The sequence below is a fragment of the Marmota marmota genome, unplaced genomic scaffold, assembly GCF_001458135.2.
Source record: "Marmota marmota marmota unplaced genomic scaffold, marMar, whole genome shotgun sequence".
Taxonomy (NCBI): domain Eukaryota; kingdom Metazoa; phylum Chordata; class Mammalia; order Rodentia; family Sciuridae; genus Marmota; species Marmota marmota.
The window spans coordinates 10129006-10147670 of record NW_026000222.1 but is presented as its reverse complement, the minus strand read 5'-3'; positions in this window follow the sequence as shown (position 1 = coordinate 10147670).

Sequence of the window (18665 nt, the reverse complement as noted above, 5' to 3'; positions counted from 1 at the left end):
AAAATTCCATTAAAGATTCATATACGAGGAGCCGGGCCACCGCCAGCGCCTGGAGCAGGCCCAGCGGCTCGCCAGTGTGGTGACCGCGTGACCCCAATTGGAGAGGGGGCGGAGCGGAGCCGCCACTCGCACCCGCAAGGTGGGCAGACCCGCGACCCAGTGGTACATGGGCGTGGTAGGAGGGGCAGGGCAGAGCCGCCGTTCGCGCTTGCAAGGTAAACAGACCTGTGACAGCCGGGCGGGTCAGGCCCAGTGGCCTGCCAGTGTGGTACACATGTCACCCCAACTGGAGTAGGGGCAGAGCAGATCCTTCTCCCACGCCCGGATCAGGCCCTGCCGGTGTGGTGGTCACGTGACCCCAATTGGAGTGGGGGCGGAGCGGAACCGCCACCCGTGCCCGCAGGGTGAGCAGACCAGTGATCAAACTGCAGATCAGACCCAGGGGTCCGCAGGCGTGGTAGGAGGGGCAGGGCAGATCCGCCGCCCGCGCCTCCAAGGTAGGCAGACCTACAACAGACCGGCGGATCAGGCCCAGGAGCCTGCCGGCGTGGTACAAACACCACCCTAATTGGAGTAGTGGCAGAGCAGAGTCGCCGCCCGTGCCAGGAACAGGCCCAGCGTCCTGCAGGCGGGGTAGTCACGACACCCCAATTGGAGTAGGGGCAGAGCAGAGCCTCCACCCGTGCCCGAAAGGTGGGCAGATCTGCGACCGACCAGCGGGACAGGCCCAGTGGCCTGCCGGTACGACAGACACGTCACCCCATTTGGAGTAGGGGCAGAGTAGAGCCGCCGCCCGCGCCTGCAGGGTAGGCAAACCTGCAACCGACCGGCGGATCAGGCCCGGTGGCCTGCCGGCGTGGTACACTCGTCACCCCAATTGGAGTAGGGGCAGAACAGAGCCGCCGCCAGCTCCCAGAACAGGCCCAGTGACCTGCCGGCGTGGTAGCCACGACACCCCAATTGGAATAAGGAGAGAGCAGAGCCGCCGCCCGCACCTGCAGGAAAGATACGCAAGCAGTATGAAAAGACAAGGAAAGAAAGGACCACAAGCAATGCAGGTCAACGCAACTTTAGAAGAGGTAACAGCTGCAGCAGATGGAATGTCAGATAAAGAATTCAGGATATACATGCTTCAGATGATCTGGAGTATCAAGGAAGACATTAAACAGCAAAATCAGACAATGAAAGATCACTTCGACAATGAATTACGCAAACAAATCCAGGAAGCAAAGGATCAACTATACAGGGAGATAGAGGTTATAAAAAACAAACAAACAGAAATCCTAGAAATGCAGGAAGCAATAAACCAACTTAAAAACTCAATGGAGAATACTACCAGCAGAGTAGAACACTTAGAAGATAGAACATCAGACAATGAAGACAAAGTATTTCAACTGGAAAAGAACATAGACAGCTCAGCAAGACTGTTAAGAAACCATGAGCAGAACATCCAAGAAATATGGGATAACATTAAGAGACCAAACTTAAGAGTCATTGGGATACAGGAAGGTACAGAGCTCCAAACCAAAGGAATGAGCAATCTATTCAATGAAATAATACGAGAAAACTTCCCAGACTTGAAGAATGAGACAGAATCCCAAATCCTAGAAGCCTACAGGACGCCGAATGTGCAAAATCATAAGAGATCCACACCTAGACACATTATAATGAAGATGCCCAACATACAGAATAAGGAGAGAATTTTAAAAGCTACAAGAGAAAGGAAGCAGATTACATTTAGGGGTAAGCCAATCAGGATAACAGCTGATCTTTCAACACAGACTCTGAAAGCTAGAAGATCCTGGAATAACATATTTCAAACACTGAAAGAAAATGGGTTCCAACCAAGAATTGTGTATCCAGCGAAATTAAGCTTCAGGATGGAAGATGAAATTAAAACCTTCCACGATAAACAAAAGTTAAAAGAATTTGCAGCTAGAAAACCATCTCTTCAAAACATCCTCGGCAAAACATTACAGGAAGAGGAAATGGAAAATAACAATGAAAACCAACAGTGGGAGGTAGGACAGTAAAGGGGGGGGAAATAATCAAAGAGGAAAACAAACCATGTTTAGTAACAGAAATAAACAAATATGGCTGGAAGAACAACCCATATCTCAATAATAACCCTAAATGTTAATGGCTTAAACTCACCAATTAAGAGACACAGGCTAGTAGAATGGATCACAAAACAAGACCCAACAATATGCTGCCTACAGGAGACGCATTTGATAGGAAAAGACATACATAGGCTGAAGGTGAAAGGTTGGGAAAAATCATATCACTCATATGGACTTCGGAAACAAGCAGGAGTGTCCATACTCATATCAAATAAAATAGATTTCAAGCCAAAGTTAATCAAAAGGGATAAAGAGGGACACTACATACTGCTTAAGGGAACCATACACCAACAAGACATAACAATCATAAATATTTATGCCCCAAACAATGGTGCAGCTATGTTCGTCAAACAAACTCTTCTCAAGTTCAAGAGTCTAATAGACCACCATACCATAATCATGGGAGACTTCAACACACCTCTCTCGCCACTGGACAGATCTTCCAAACAAAAGTTGAATAAGGAAACTATAGAACTCAATAACACTATTAATAACCTAGACCTAATTGACATATATAGAGTATACCACCCAACATCAAGCAGTTACACTTTTTTCTCAGCAGCACATGGATCCTTCTCAAAAATAGATCATATATTATGTCACAGGGCAACTCTTAGACAATATAAAGGAGTAGAGATAATACCATGCATCTTATCTGATCATAATGGAATGAAACTGAAAATCAACGATAAAAGAAGGAAGGAAAAAGCATACATCACTTGGAGAATGAACAATAGGTTACTGAATGATCAATGGGTTATAGAAGACATCAAGGAGGAAATTAAAAAATTCTTAGAGATAAATGAAAACACAGACACAACATATCGGAATCTATGGGACACATTGAAAGCAGTTCTAAGAGGAAAATTCATTGCTTGGAGTTCATTCCTTAAAAAAAGAAAAAACCAACAAATAAATGATCTCATACTTCATCTCAAAATCCTAGAAAAAGAAGAGCAAAACAACAGCAAAAGAAGTAGAAGGCAAGAAATAATTAAAATCAGAGCTGAAATTAATGAAATCGAAACAAAAGAAACAATTGAAAAAATTGACAAAACTAAAAGTTGGTTCTTTGAAAAAATAAACAAAATCGACAGACCCTTAGCCATGCTAGCGAAGAGAAGAAGAGAGAGAACTCAAATTACTAGCATACGGGATGAAAAAGGCAATATCACAACAGACACTTCAGAAATACAGAAGATAATCAAAAACTATTTTGAATCCTTATACTCCAATAAATTAGAAGATAGTGAAGGCATAGATAAATTTCTTAAGTCATATGATCTGCCCAGATTGAGTCAGGAGGATATAGACAACCTAAACAGACCAATATCAATTGAGGAAATAGAAGAAACCATCAAAAGACTACCAACTAAGAAAAGCCCAGGACCGGATGGGTATACAGCAGAATTTTACAAAACCTTTAAAGAAGAACTAATACCAATACTTTTCAAGCTACTTCAGGAAATAGAAAAGGAGGGAGAACTTCCAAATTCATTCTATGAGGCCAACATCACCCTGATACCTAAACCAGACAAAGACACTTCAAAGAAAGAAAACTACAGACCAATATCTCTAATGAACCTAGATGCAAAAATCCTCAATAAAATTCTGGCGAATCGGATACAAAAACATATCAAAAAAATTGTGCACCATGATCAAGTAGGATTCATCCCTGGGATGCAAGGCTGGTTCAATATACGGAAATCAATAAATGTTATTCACCACATCAATAGACTTAAAAATAAGAACCATATGATCATCTCGATAGATGCGGAAAAAGCATTCGACAAAGTACAGCATCCCTTTATGTTCAAAACTCTAGAAAAACTAGGGATAACAGGAACATACCTCAATATTGTAAAAGCAATCTATGCTAAGCCTCAGGCTAGCATCATTCTGAATGGAGAAAAACTGAAGGCATTCCCTCTAAAATCTGGAACAAGACAGGGATGCCCTCTCTCTCCACTTCTGTTCAACATAGTTCTCGAAACACTGGCCAGAGCAATTAGACAGACGAAAGAAATTAAAGGCATCAAAATAGGAAAAGAAGAACTTAAATTATCACTATTTGCAGATGATATGATTCTATACCTAGCAGACCCAAAAGGCTCTACAAAGAAACTATTAGAGCTAATAAATGAATTCAGCAAAGTGGCAGGATATAAAATCAACACGCATAAATCAAAGGCATTCCTGTATATCAGCGACAAATCCTCTGAAATGGAAATGAGGACAACCACTCCATTCACAATATCTTCAAAAAAAATAAAATACTTGGGAATCAACCTAACAAAAGAGGTGAAAGACTTATACAATGAAAACTACAGAACCCTAAAGAGAGAAATAGAAGAAGATCTTAGAAGATGGAAAAATATACCCTGTTCATGGATAGGCAGAACTAACATCATCAAAATGGCGATATTACCAAAAGTTCTCTATAGGTTTAATGCAATGCCAATCAAAATCCCAACGGCATTTCTTGTAGAAATAGAGAAAGCAATCATGAAATTCATATGGAAAAATAAAAGACCCAGAATAGCAAAAACAATGCTAAGCAGGAAGTGTGAATCAGGCGGTATAGCGATACCAGACTTCAAACTATACTACAGAGCAATAGTAACAAAAACAGCATGGTACTGGTACCAAAACAGGCGGGTGGACCAATGGTACAGAATAGAGGACACAGAAACCAATCCACAAAACTACAACTATCTTATATTTGATAAAGGGGCTAAAAGCATGCAATGGAGGAAGGATAGCATCTTCAACAAATGGTGCTGGGAAAACTGGAAATCCATATGCAACAAAATGAAACTGAATCCCTTTCTCTCGCCATGCACAAAAGTTAATTCAAAATGGATCAAGGAGCTTGATATCAAATCAGAGACACGCCGTCTGATAGAAGAAAAAGTTGGCTACGATCTACATACTGTGGGGTCGGGCTCCAAATTCCTCAATAGGACACCCATAGCACAAAAGTTAATAACTAGAATCAACAAATGGGACTTACTCAAACTAAAAAGTTTTTTCTCAGCAAAAGAAACAATAAGAGAGGTAAATAGGGAGCCTACATCCTGGGAACAAATCTTTACTCCTCACACTTCAGATAGAGCCCTAATATCCAGAGTATACAAAGAACTCAAAAAATTAGACAATAAGAGAACAAACAACCCAATCAACAAATGGGCCAAGGACCTGAACAGACACTTCTCAGAGGAGGACATACAGTCAATCAACAAGTACATGAAAAAATGCTCACCATCTCTAGCTGTCAGAGAAATGCAAATCAAAACCACCCTAAGATACCATCTCACTCCAGTAAGATTGGCAGCCATTATGAAGTCAAACAACAACAAGTGCTGGCGAGGATGTGGGGAAAAGGGTACACTTGTACATTGCTGGTGGGACTGCAAATTGGTGCAGCCAATTTGGAAAGCAGTATGGAGATTTCTTGGAAAGCTGGGAATGGAGCCACCATTTGACCCAGCTATTCCCCTTCTCGGTCTATTCCCTAAAGACCTAAAAAGAGCATGCTACAGGGACACTGCTACATCGATGTTCATAGCAGCACAATTCACAATAGCAAGACTGTGGAACCAACCTAGATGCCCTTCAATAGACGAATGGATAAAAAAAATGTGGCATTTATACACAATGGAGTATTACTCTGCATTAAAAAATGACAAAATCATAGAATTTACAGGGAAATGGATGGCATTAGAGCAGATTATGCTAAGTGAAGCTAGCCAATCCCTAAAAAACAAATGCCAAATGTCTTCTTTGATATAAGGAGAGTAACTAAGAACAGAGTAGGGTCGAAGAGCATGAGAAGAAGATTAACATTAAACAGGGATGAGAGGTGGGAGGGAAAGGGAGAGAGAAGGGAAATTGCATGGAAATGGAAGGAGACCCTCAGAGTTATACAAAAGTACATACAAGAGGAAGTGAGGGGAAAGGGAAAAATAATACAAGGGGGACAAATGAATGTCAGTAGAGGGGGCAGAGAGAGAAGAGGCGAGGGGAGGGGAGGGGAGGGGGGATAGTAGAGGATGGGAAAGGCAGCGGAGCACAACAGACACTAGGATGGCAATATGTAAATCAATGGATGTGTAACTGATGTGATTCTGCAATCTGTGTATGGGGTGAAGGTGGGAGTTCATAACCCACTTGAATCAAAGTGTGGAATATGATATGTCAAGAAATTTGTAATGTTTTGAACAACCAACAATAAAAAATTAAAAAAAAATAAAAATAAAAATAAAAATAAAAAATATATATAAAAAAAAAACAACATCCATAATTTAAAGATTATAATAAGCACTCATTCCTGCGATTAAGTTAAATTTATAGTTGAAGTTGGCTGATGAACATGGCATATTGTGTGAAATTAATGGGAGAGCAACATGAAGAGGTAATGAACTTGGGTGACTTTTAAATATAAACCCCTATTGAAGAATTGCAATATATTTGCAACAACAATTTACCAGGTGCATTTATAAATATTTTTGTAGCCCTCAACCTATATTTAACTTTGCCATTTACAACCACCTACAGCTTCTTAAAATTAAATTTTTAAATGATTTTCTCAATATCTACAATGTCACTGAAAAGTCTAATGTCCATTTTTCTAGAAAGTGTGTTCTGGAGCAATGATGCATTGGAGCTGCTGCAGAAACTTCCAACCAACACTAACAACTTATTGTTCCTAACTATTGATGCTGACAATTGGAATTGTATGCTATTTTATGTTCACTAATTTGATTTGTATTACTTTATTTTTACATTTTTATTAAAGATTGTATTTATTTAAAAAAAAAGATTCATATACTTCTAGTTTTTGAAAACAAAAATCCCAAATTAATATCCTTGAACAATTATGTCATAATCTTACATTCCTGAATTTAACAGTGAGGATGTTGGGTCTGAAAGGCCTGCATGGTGCTTGGCACTGGCGGGATCCTGATGTCAGGCAACACCTTTGCACTTGGCGTTGGCCAGAACTACTTTTGGTAAACACTGTCCAGAAGTGTCAGGCATTGTGTCAGAGAATCACGGTGGGGCATTTGGCAAATCTTACGATTACATGTGATTTAGGTAATTGTTTCTATTTGATCAAGTACCACGTATCCAAATAGACCAAAGTAATTTTAAATTAAAGTCAGATCAGATAAAACTGGGAACAATGCGAAATAAATTAACTTCATTTTAACTTTTACCCCAGATAAATCAATAGTATTTCCTTTAAGATAATTCATCATCATTTTCTTCAAATGTCATCAAGAACATATATGTTTAGGAAGATAAACTTTTATATACCTTGAGTCTAAAGGCGGCTTTGAATGATTGTTTAGTTGTAACTTACAAACTCCCAGAAAATGAATAGATGGTTTTTAAAATATATCCATTGACAAGGAAATCAAAACTCTGACTGGATCCTCCAACCATCCAGTGATATACTGGGGACTCTCACTTAAATGGAATTACCTTTAAGAATTCGTTCTTTTGATTAATAAAGGTTGAAATAGCATGTATCCATTGAACTTACTGTGCAAAAAATGATTACATAAAAGGCAAAAAAGCCTTTTCTCAGGCTTTTTTCTTTCATCCTGCAGTTTACCTGAGTTAGAGTGGTTACTAGTCTTCACCAAAAATACAACACAAAACCAACAGAAGACCAACAGACCCCAAACCAAACAGCATCAAAAATTTGTTTTGATTAAGGGGAAGAAGCAGCAAATGCTGTATTTTTGTTGGTGGTGTTCATGTAGGGAATAAAGTAAATAGGTGATTTCTGCCTTTATGGGAACATAAATCTTGATAATTTGTTTTATCTATGGCAACACACTTGTTTTTCACCCTTGAAAATTCAGATCACATGGTCACTCCTGTAACCAGCAATGTCTTCTAAATTAGCAAATATTACTCACACTTCCTGTGTGAAGTATTGTGTAATTCATAGCATTTTCTTTAGATATAAAATAACTTGAAATGATGAAAGTATCATGTCAATTTTTTTTTTTTTTTGGTGAGTGGAGCTGGTCATCCAACCCAGGGCCTTGTGTGTGCCAAGTAAGTATACTTGAGCTACAGCTCTTGACTTTGACTTTGATTCTTGAATATTTCTTTTGTTGTTCTTGACTACGTGATATGTGATTGTTTCCTTTACATTTTACTTATCTAAGAGAAGGGAAGGGAGAAAAGATTATAATTTTTAAAGTTATATATGTAATGAAACTCCTATAAATAGACTTTTCAAAATAGATGTTCATACATAGGAAAGCGAGTACCCAATTATTCATTTACGTGGACATGGATTTTTTAAAAAATCATTAACTCTGTTGGTTGGAAAGAAAATTTAGGAATAGGAAGAAAGACAAAATTTGAATATAAGAGTGTTTTTCTACATGTATGTTTATTTTTCAAGCAGATTTATTATTGTCCAATGTAGTCTGATAGTATTTCACTATTATTAAAATATATTTTTTATTTTTCATGTGGGGTTTTATTTATCAAGAGTTGTATTTATCTTCCTCCCAGTAACAGCTCTTACTTGAGGATGGGGATTGAAAATAATCACAGAAAAGAGCCAACAAGTTAAAAATGAATTTAGTAAGTCGGATTTTTTTTTTTAACTGATTCATCTTTAAGTAGCCCATTTGATTATATCTTTAGGAAAGATGAACCTAGCAAAAAATCTCTGGATAGTCAGAGGTGGAGATTTGCCTCTCGTGCATATGTATCAACAATTTCAGAAGAAGGCGTCATTCCAAGTTTGTTGATGCAAAGCCGTCACTCAGGAGAGGTCATTCATTTTCATTATCAGCTACTGTGTGAATATACTACGATTGTTTTCAAAATAATTAGGTCATCTCTACATTTTTAAAATTAAAAACATTGCTGCTAGAAATTGTCTTCTTCACGTCTNTTTTTGTAAATGGAGTAGTAGATTAAAAATAAAAATGAAAAATACATGCTTACGGGGATAGAAAACTGAACCAAAAATTGTGACTAATATAATTTCATATATCTGATAAAAAGAGAATTAATTTGTGTCCAATGATATAAATACCAAGGTGCAGAGTCTAAATTTAGTCAGGGAGGTTGATACGCAGCATCCCTACACCTTCTCAGCATGCTGCAAAGAACAGGCGCAGAAGACGGTTGTTCGTTAGGTTTGGTTTTCACCTGGTTTCTAAAATTATAGAAGGTGTTCATTGCTGGCAACTGTTTAGCATCACGGTTCTCTAAGATCCATAAGTCTAATTTATGTAATAATATTATAGAGCCCCTAATGTTTTTATAGCTTCCATTTGAAAATAATGTAATAAGTAAACATATTCCAAACTGCAGAGGCAAGTGCTGATGTTTTAAAAAGAATAAACTGAAAGCAAATTCTCTAATGCATTCTCTCCTATGCATTTTGACTCAAACATCTTTTAAAACTTTTCCATAACATTTTACCTGATCCAGGGCTGAAAGGAACAGGGGCGATCATCTATTCAGATCTTCTTATTTTACAGATAAACTTCCCAAGGTAACAGAGTTCAGAGTCAACCCTGGACTCAAGGTCACCTCTCCTGGTATCTAAATCCCATGGTGTTGTCTAGCTCTTATCCAGTGACCTGCGGGATTTCCGTCATTCTGGACAGAATAATGCTTTTAGAAGCAATTTGAGAAAGAGAGAGTGAATGCCAAATATTCAAGGGTATTCCTCACAGGCGAGAGAGCTCTACCACAAATTTATTATGTTTCTACAAAGTGCAATCTCAGTGGAATTTAGCAGCTGCTTCCCATAGAGCCAATCCCCCCTGAGACGCTTCAGGTAAACTTGCTTAAAGCTTAGGAGGGAAAGGAGGTAAATTAGTGACCACTTAGAGTGTAAAAGGGACAAACCGGGTAGGGTGACATGGGGGAAATATGCTTGGTTCTTGACTTTCCTTAAATAGAGAAAGGTTTAAAAGGCTTGAGATGCCACTTTTCCAGAAACCCCAATTAAATCAAACTTCAACCTCTTGCTAGAAAGTTCTTATTTCTATTAGTGAATAGTAAGTCCTTCAAATGCTATCGAAGCCTAGAAATAACCCATTTTTGCCTTATCCTAGATCTCACTGCAGTAGAGCTTGCTTGAGAGTTCTTCAGACACATGGCCACCCTTGCCCTGTGACCTCCAGGGAGGCAGGCTCTGCCTGTTCCCTGAATCTGCCGCCAGTCATACTTGTCTCAGTGCTCTGCAGTAGGTTATGAGTCAGGGAACCCAGAGATGGCATTTCCTGACCCCTACAGCCTCTCTTTCTGTTTAGTTCAGTTAATGGGAGATAGAAAAAGGGGAGAAGCTCCTCCTTTCTTAGGCTGTGTGGTAGGAGCAGTGGGGTGGTGATGGTGGTACCTGAGTAGCCAAAGCTCCGGTGGTAGAGAAGCAGCACATGGTGTTCTGAGCACCTGGTTCCCAATGAGCATCTCCAGAGTACAAGCTCTGGGGCAACATGTTGACTTCTGTGCTTTTTTTGCAGTGACTAATCTTTGTGCAATCTTACCTTCTTTTCCTGTGGCCCTTTTGTTATCCATCTATGAAAATCCCGTATTAAACTCCCCGTGTTTGAAATTCATACAACATTTCTATTTATTCTTACTGGGACCTAGTACAAGAGCGCAATGTCGAATACAAATTAAGGGGTAGAAAAATAGGATGAGGGAGAGTCCTTACCAACTAAATGTGGTTCCAGGTCTGCAATTTGTAGGAACACAAAATTCTTTATAGCAAAACAATCATTAATAAATTGTTTATTTTAAACAGTATAATCAGGGCCCTCTCAGTTGTCATTCTTGCTGTACACTAGCATAAATCCCCTCACTCCTGTGTTAGGCCATTTCTAGGTCAGTTGGTCGGTTGGTTGGTCGGTTGGTTGGTCGGTTGGTCGGTCTATCTACCTATCTATCTCTATTATCTATCTATGCTGAGGATTGAACCTAGGGCATTGAACATGTTAACCATGCACTCTACCACTGACCTACACCTCCAACCCCCAAGTTCAGTTCATTGTTGAGGATAAGATGTTGTTGGCATCATTATATACACAGAAAATTAAATGTGAATCTGTCTCAAACCTCATAAGATAATGATTTGAATGTCAAAATATTAAGAAAACATCTTGGAAAAATTGATGAAGACAACAAACTATTTTTAAAAGTTTATCTTTTGTATTTATATAGTTAAAGACAGAGGGACATAATGTCTTACTGTGCTGTTAAAATTTTTGTTAGTAAAAATCACACAGAGATACAAAGATAGCTTCATGGCTACAATTTATTCGTGCATCATTATTATACCCCTCTAGTCACAACGTGGCACCCCCACTCTTCCTGTACTGAGGTGGAATCTGCTTCTCTACAATTTGAGTCTGCGTTGGACCTTTGACTTCCTCTGATAAAAATGTGGTGGGTGTGGCATGGTGTGACCTCAGAGATGAGGCTTCAAGAACTTGCAGTTTATACCTCAACCTCTTTTGATCACTGCCTGAGAATCTCCAGGCGAAGCAGACAATGTAGCCCTGTGGAGGAGAACTAAGCATTTCATCTAGGATCCAACAATTAATGGTACAAGAGAAGCCATCTTGGATTTCTAGCCCACCTGGCCATTAGAACTATGAGAAATAAGAAATCACTGTTGTCTTCAGAGGCTAAGCTTTGGAGTAGTTTTTATATAGCAAAGTTTGATTGAAACATAACATTTGCTTCATTTTATGATTTTTAATAACTAGCTAGTAAAGAGCTGTGACAGTTGTGTAATTTTTAACCTTAATATTTTTAAAGATGATGTCATTTCCCTTATAAAACAGCAGATAATTGACTCTTATGACAATAAAATAATTTTATAACCAATTTCATATTTTCTTTGAATGATATTTCATGAATGAATATATCTTTGCCATTTTTGTAAACCTTACTTTCTGAAAGGCAAGAAAATGGGCAGGGTCTTGTAAGTTTTTTTCATGGGTTCATATCTGTAAGAAAAAATAATTATTTCATAAGCAGACCAATAATTTTGACAACATATGATGCCATGAGATTGTTTCAAGAGAATCTGGTGGTTCTTAAATCATCCCTTATGTGTTTAATAAAATTAACAGGATTATTGGTTAAAGGCACAGATTTTTTTAAGAATGTGAAGCTTTGTAATTTAAATATGCATCCTTTTGAGGGAAATATCATGACATTGGAATTTTCTTGAAATGATTCAAGTAAAGAGAAGGTCCTATAAAACTGCATACCTAAGATTTGATCTCATTGAAATATTGCTAAATATGTAATTATACATATATGTACATAGATTTAGATATAACACACATATCATAAGCTTTATTTCACAATTTGTAAGAATCAGGAAGCTAAGAAAAAGCACTACCACATAAAATAGAATAATACAAATCCTAATCTGACAATGGATCCGAATTCAGTGGCATTTAAATGGAGTTTCTCATGCAAGAAATTTGACTTTCTTAATTTAACCAGGGCATTCAATGGAGTAAAAGAATTTTTCAAGGACTTTGAGCTGAAAGGGATTCACATCATTTTGTGGGTAATTTTTCCAACAAAGACAGCATGAATATGATGAACTTCAAAAACTGTAGTTTTTGTTTCTTAGTGCAAAATTGACCTAGTGTAACATCATCCAAAAATATAATAGACACACTACAGGAACTCAGAGGAGCCAAAGCTAGTATTCCATCATTACTCTGGCAGACAGCATACCTGTGATATATATTTGAAAATCTAACATAGATATTAAACCTTTGGTTGAGCCTAAAAATTTGGTGATATCAAATATATTTATAATTATAATTATTAGTGTATTTGAGAGTTTAGAAATACTTCTTAGTTTATTTCATATTAATATCTGTGGGACCCATGTATCAAACCCTCACTAAGTTATAGGAACTGGATTAAATACTTGGCATTAATTATTATCAAACAATCACGAAGTGGGGGGTATGAATACCCAGGCTTAAAACAGACAACTTTCTCTAGGGAGTGAAAAGAGCTGAAATTCAAAACTTTTGGCTTCATTTCCTTCAACTTCTCACCTATAATTATTTTTGTTCTATTTTTTCAGGCCCTATTTAGTTAACATTTTATTTTTTTTCTTTTTTCTTAGGTATGTTTGTCTCTTACATCCAAGCCACTTTATCTTAAAATTTGAACCAGAGGGGGCTGGGGATGTGGCTCAAGTGGTAGCACGCTCGCCTGGCATGCGTGCGGCCCGGGTTTGATCCTCAGCACCACATACAAAGATGTTGTGTCCGCCAAAAGCTAAAAAAAATAAATAAATATTAAAAAATTCTCTCTCTCTCTCTCCTCTCTCACTCTCTCTTTAAAAAAAAAAAAAATTTGAACCAGAGTATTTGTTTTTTTCTCATTTATTTATTTAAATTGACAAAAATAGTATAAATTTCAACATGATGGCTTAAAAGTATATATGCTTTGTGGAATGGCTAAGTTGAGCAAGTTAATGTATGTATTATATCACATCCTTTTTTAAAAATTCTACTCTCAGCAATTTTCAAGAATATAATACGTTATTATTAATTATAGTCACAATGATGTGTAACTGATCTCTTAAATTTATTCCTCTGTCTAATTGAAATTTTATAGGCTTTGGCCAACATCTCTCCAACTCCCTGTCTCTCCAGCCTCTGGTATCTACCATTCTACTGTGAGTTCAACTCTTAGATCCCACATGTAAGTGAGATCATGTGACTCATCTCCTGTGTTTTATGTCACGTAACATGTCCTCTGGTTCATCCATATTGCCACAAATGACAGACTTTCCTTTTTTTCCAGGTTGAACCATCTTCCATTGTATGTATATACTATATTTTCTGTATCCGTTCCTCTTTTGACAGGTATTTAGATTGATTCCATTTCTTAACTATTGTAAATTATGCGGCAATGAACATGGGAATGTGTACAGTAATTTGTATTAGAAAACTATTTAGTATATTCTTTCAGGAAGTTAACTCATATGTAATCTTTCACTTTTGCTTATCACCTTGGTAGGTGATAAATACTATTGACGAGTAGTCTAGAAGGGTTATTTCAGTCACTTGAGTTCATTCTTTATTCCAAAAGAGTGAGAACATTTTTTTGAGACTTCATAATCTAAAATTTTAATACACAAAATAAATTGGAAGGAAATTTTGCTGTTGAATGCTTTTCTTGGAAAAGTTGTATCCTGAAATACTGGAATGTTAGAAACACTTTACCCCACTTTGTAAACATCTAATGCAACACTTTTTGTGTTGATGGAAATGTTCAGTATCTTCTTTGCATTAGTGGTAGTCACCAGACATATAATATTGAGTAATTGAAGTATGGCTAGTAACTGTGTCTATTTTTGACATGGCTGGTGGCTACCATATTGAATAGTGGGTCCGAATGACTTCATGCATTCATCTACCTCATTGGACTGACTTCTCAGTGTTAAATGCTTTTCATGGAAAAGTTGTATTCTGAAATATTGGAATATTGGAAACACTTTACCCCACTTTACAAACATCTAATGCAATACTTTCTGTGTTGATGGAAATGTTCAATATCTGCTTTGTCCTAAGTGGTAGTCACTAGACATGTACTATTGAGCACTTGAAGTATGGCTAGTAACTGTGTCTATTTTTGACATGGCTGGTGGCTACCATATTGAATAGTGGGTCCAAATGACTTCATGCATTCATCTACCACATTGGATTGACTTCTCAGTGTTGCTCAGACAGCACACAGAAAGTGAGCTCCTCTCCTTCAGAAAGCAAGTGAACCCTGTGTCTGCCTTCTTCCTTTTCTAGCCACTGTAAAGATGGCACCATTACCGTGTTTGCAAAAGTAATGACCAATTTTATTTGTAGGAGATTAACCTCAGCCATCCTCACTCTTCTGTAACCATAGTTTTCTACCGGAGAGTTGGAGAATTGCTCCCTTAAGGCATGTCACTGCTGGGCACAACCCTTGCTCTGTGTTGTGGATCTGAAGATCTAGTTGGTGGGTGGATTTGATTTCCCTGGACCTGCCTGAGGCCAAACTGTTTCTGCTTCATTATTCTGAGAAATGAAAACCTTTTCATGAAGCAGTCTCAAGTTCTGAAACATAAATGCTGGTATGTAGAAAAAAATTTCAAAGTCCTTATCTATTGAATGCTTTGTTTTGTACAGTAACTGCTCTCTTCTGCTTAAATCGGTTCACTATAAAGATATCACAAATCTAAGCATGATATTTTCTAACACTGCATTCCTACTGGGATAAGATTTTTCTATCAGAGAAGAGAAACTCAATGCTGTAGTCCTAGGGTTTCTCGGAGATACAACTGTACAGGAGGCAAAGCCTTCTGTGACACCCTCACCAACCCTTTCCGTACAGTCGTCCTCCTTTATGCCACATTTTATGTGTTTTTCCGTCTCTGTCCAACCCTCTTGACTCAGGTAATCTTTCCCCTTTCAAAAATCATGTTAGTTCCTAGGAAAATGGCCCAAATTTATGCTGATCAGATGAGGGTGACCTAAGACAATGTTAATGAGCTATTTGGTATACTTGAATTTTAACCATAAGGACTTAAGTGCTTTGATTCATGCTAAATATATTTTAAACAATTTTTAAAAGTTTACTTTTAAAATTTGTCCTAATTATGCATGACAGTAGAATGTACAATGACACATTTATATGCACAATGTCACATCATACATAAATGGAATGTAACTTCTTATTCTTCTTGTACATGATGTAGAATCACACTGGTTGTGTAGTCATATACTTATATAGGGTAATAATGTCTGATTCATTCTACTGTCCATCCTATCCCTATACCAACCCCCTCTATTCACTCCCCTCTTCCTAGTCCAAAGTAATCAGATTTTTCCCTCCCTACCTCTTATTGTGAATTAGCACCTGCATATCAGAGAAAACCTTTGGCCTTTTTTGCGGGGGGCAGGGGATTGGCTTATTTTGCTTAGCATGCTATTCTCTAGCTCCATCCATTTACCAGAAATGCCATTATTTCATTCTTCTTTAAGCCTCAGTAATATTCCATTATGTATATGTACCACATTTTCTTTATCCATTCATCTGTTGAAGTGTGTCTAGGTTGGTTCCATAGTTTAGCTATTGTCAATTGAGTTGCTATAAACATTGATGTGGTTGTATCACTGTAGAATGCTGATTTTAAGTCCTTTGGGTATAAACCAAACAGTGGGATAGCTGGGCCAAATGGTGGTTCCATTCCAAGTTTTCTGAGGAATATCCACACTGTTTCCATAATGGTTGCACCAATTTCCAGTCCTACCAGCAATATACGAATGTACCTTTCCTCCGACACTCTTGCCAACATTTATTGTTGCTTGTATCCTTGATAATTGTAATTTTGACTGGAGTGAGATGAAATCTTAAGAGTAGTTTTGATTTGCATTTCTCTAATTGCTGGAGATGTTGAACATTTTTTCATATATTTCTTGATTGATTGTATTTCTTCTGCAAAGTGTTTTTTCAGTTCCTTAGTCCATTTATTGATTGGGTTTTTCCTTTTTTTGGTGTTAAGTTTTTTGAGTTCTTTATGTATACTGGAGATTAGTGCTCTATCTGAGGTGCCAGTGATAAAGATTTTCTCCCATTCTGTATGCTCTCTTCACATTGTTGATTGTTTCCTTTGCTGAGAAGATTTTTAGTTTGAATCCATCCCATTTATTGATTCTTGATTTTAATTCTTGTGCTTTAGGAGTCTTGTTAAGGAAGTCAGATTCTAAACCAACATGGTGAATATTTGGGCCTACTTTTTCTTTTGTTAGGTGCAGGGTCTCTTATTCTAGTGCCTAAGTCTTTGATTTACTTTGAATTACATTTTGTGTAGGGAGAGAGGGGTTTAATTTCATTTTGTTCCATCTGGATTTCCAATTTTCCAGCACCATTTGTTGAATAGGCTATCTTTTCTCCAGTGAATGTTTTTGGTACCATTGTCTAGTATGAGATAACTGTGTTTATGTGGTTTTGTCTCTATCTTCTGTTCTGTACCATTGGTCTATGTGTCTGTTTTGGTGCAAATACCATGCTGTTTCTGTTACTATAGGTCTGTAGTATAGTTTAAGATTTGGTATTGTGATGTCTCCTGCTTCACTATTTTTGCTAAGGATTGCTTTTGTTATTCTGGGTTTCTTATTTTTTCCAAATGAATTTCATGATTTTTTTTCTAGTTCTATGAAGAATGCCATTGGGATTTTAATAGGAATTGCATTAAATCTGTATAATGCTTTGAGTAGTATGGTCATTTTGACAATATTAATTCTGTTTATCCAGGAGCATGGGAGGTCTTTCCATCTTATAAGGTCTTCTTCAACTTCTTTCTTTAGTGTTCTACAATTTTCATTGTAGAGATCTTTCATCTTTTTTGTTAGATTGATTCCCAAGTATTTTATTGTATTTTTTTGAGGTTATTGTGAATGGGGTAGCTTTCCTAATTTCTCTCTTAGTAGATTCATCACTGATGTATAGAAACATGTTTGATTTATGGATGTTGATTTTATATTCTGTTACTTTGCTGAATTCATTTATTATTCTAGAAGTTTTCTGGTGGAACTTTATAGATATTCTAAATATAGAATCATGTCATCAGCAAATGGTGATAGTTTGAGTTCTTTTCCTATTTGTATCCTTTAATTTCTTTTTCCTCTCTAATTGCTCTGGCTAGAGTTTTAAGGATGATGTTGAATAGAAGTAGTGAAAGAGGGCATCCTTGTCTTGTTCAAGTTTTTGGAGGGAATGCTTTCAATTTTTCACCATTTAGGATGACGTTGCCCTTGGGTTTGGCAAATATAGCTTTTACAATGTTGAGGTATGTTCCCACTATCTCTAGTTTTTCTAGTGTTTTGAACATGTAGGGGTGTTGTATTTTGTCAAATGCTTTTTCTGCATCTATTGAGATGATCATCTGATTCTTATTTTTAAGTCTACTAAAGTGATGTATTACATTTATTGATTTCTGTATGTTGAACCAACCTTGCATCCCTGGGATGAACCCCACTTGATCATGGTGCACTGTCTTGTTAATATGTTTTTGTATGCAATATGCTAGAATTTTATTGAGAATTTTTGCATCCATGTTCATCAGGGATATTGGTCTAAAGTTTTCTTTTCTTCACGTGTCTTTGCAAGGTTTTGGAATCGGGGTAATACTAGCCTCATAGAATGACTTTGGAAAGATCCCCTCCTTTTCTTTTTCATGGAATAATTTGAAGAGTATTGGTGTTGATTCTTCTTTGAAGGTCTTGTAAAACTCAGCTGAGAATCTGTCTGATCCTGGGATTTTCTTGATTGGTAGGCTTTTGATGGCATCTTCAATTTCATTGCTTGAAATTGATCAAGGCTTTATTTTCTTGTACCTGAAACTTCACCCGAAGTCTATGAAACTTTTCTTCTTATACATAAACTTACCCTTGATTTTTTTAGAGCCAAACTTATCTTTCTATATAAAAGATGTCTAAATCAAAAATTATAACAGTATAAAGTAACTTA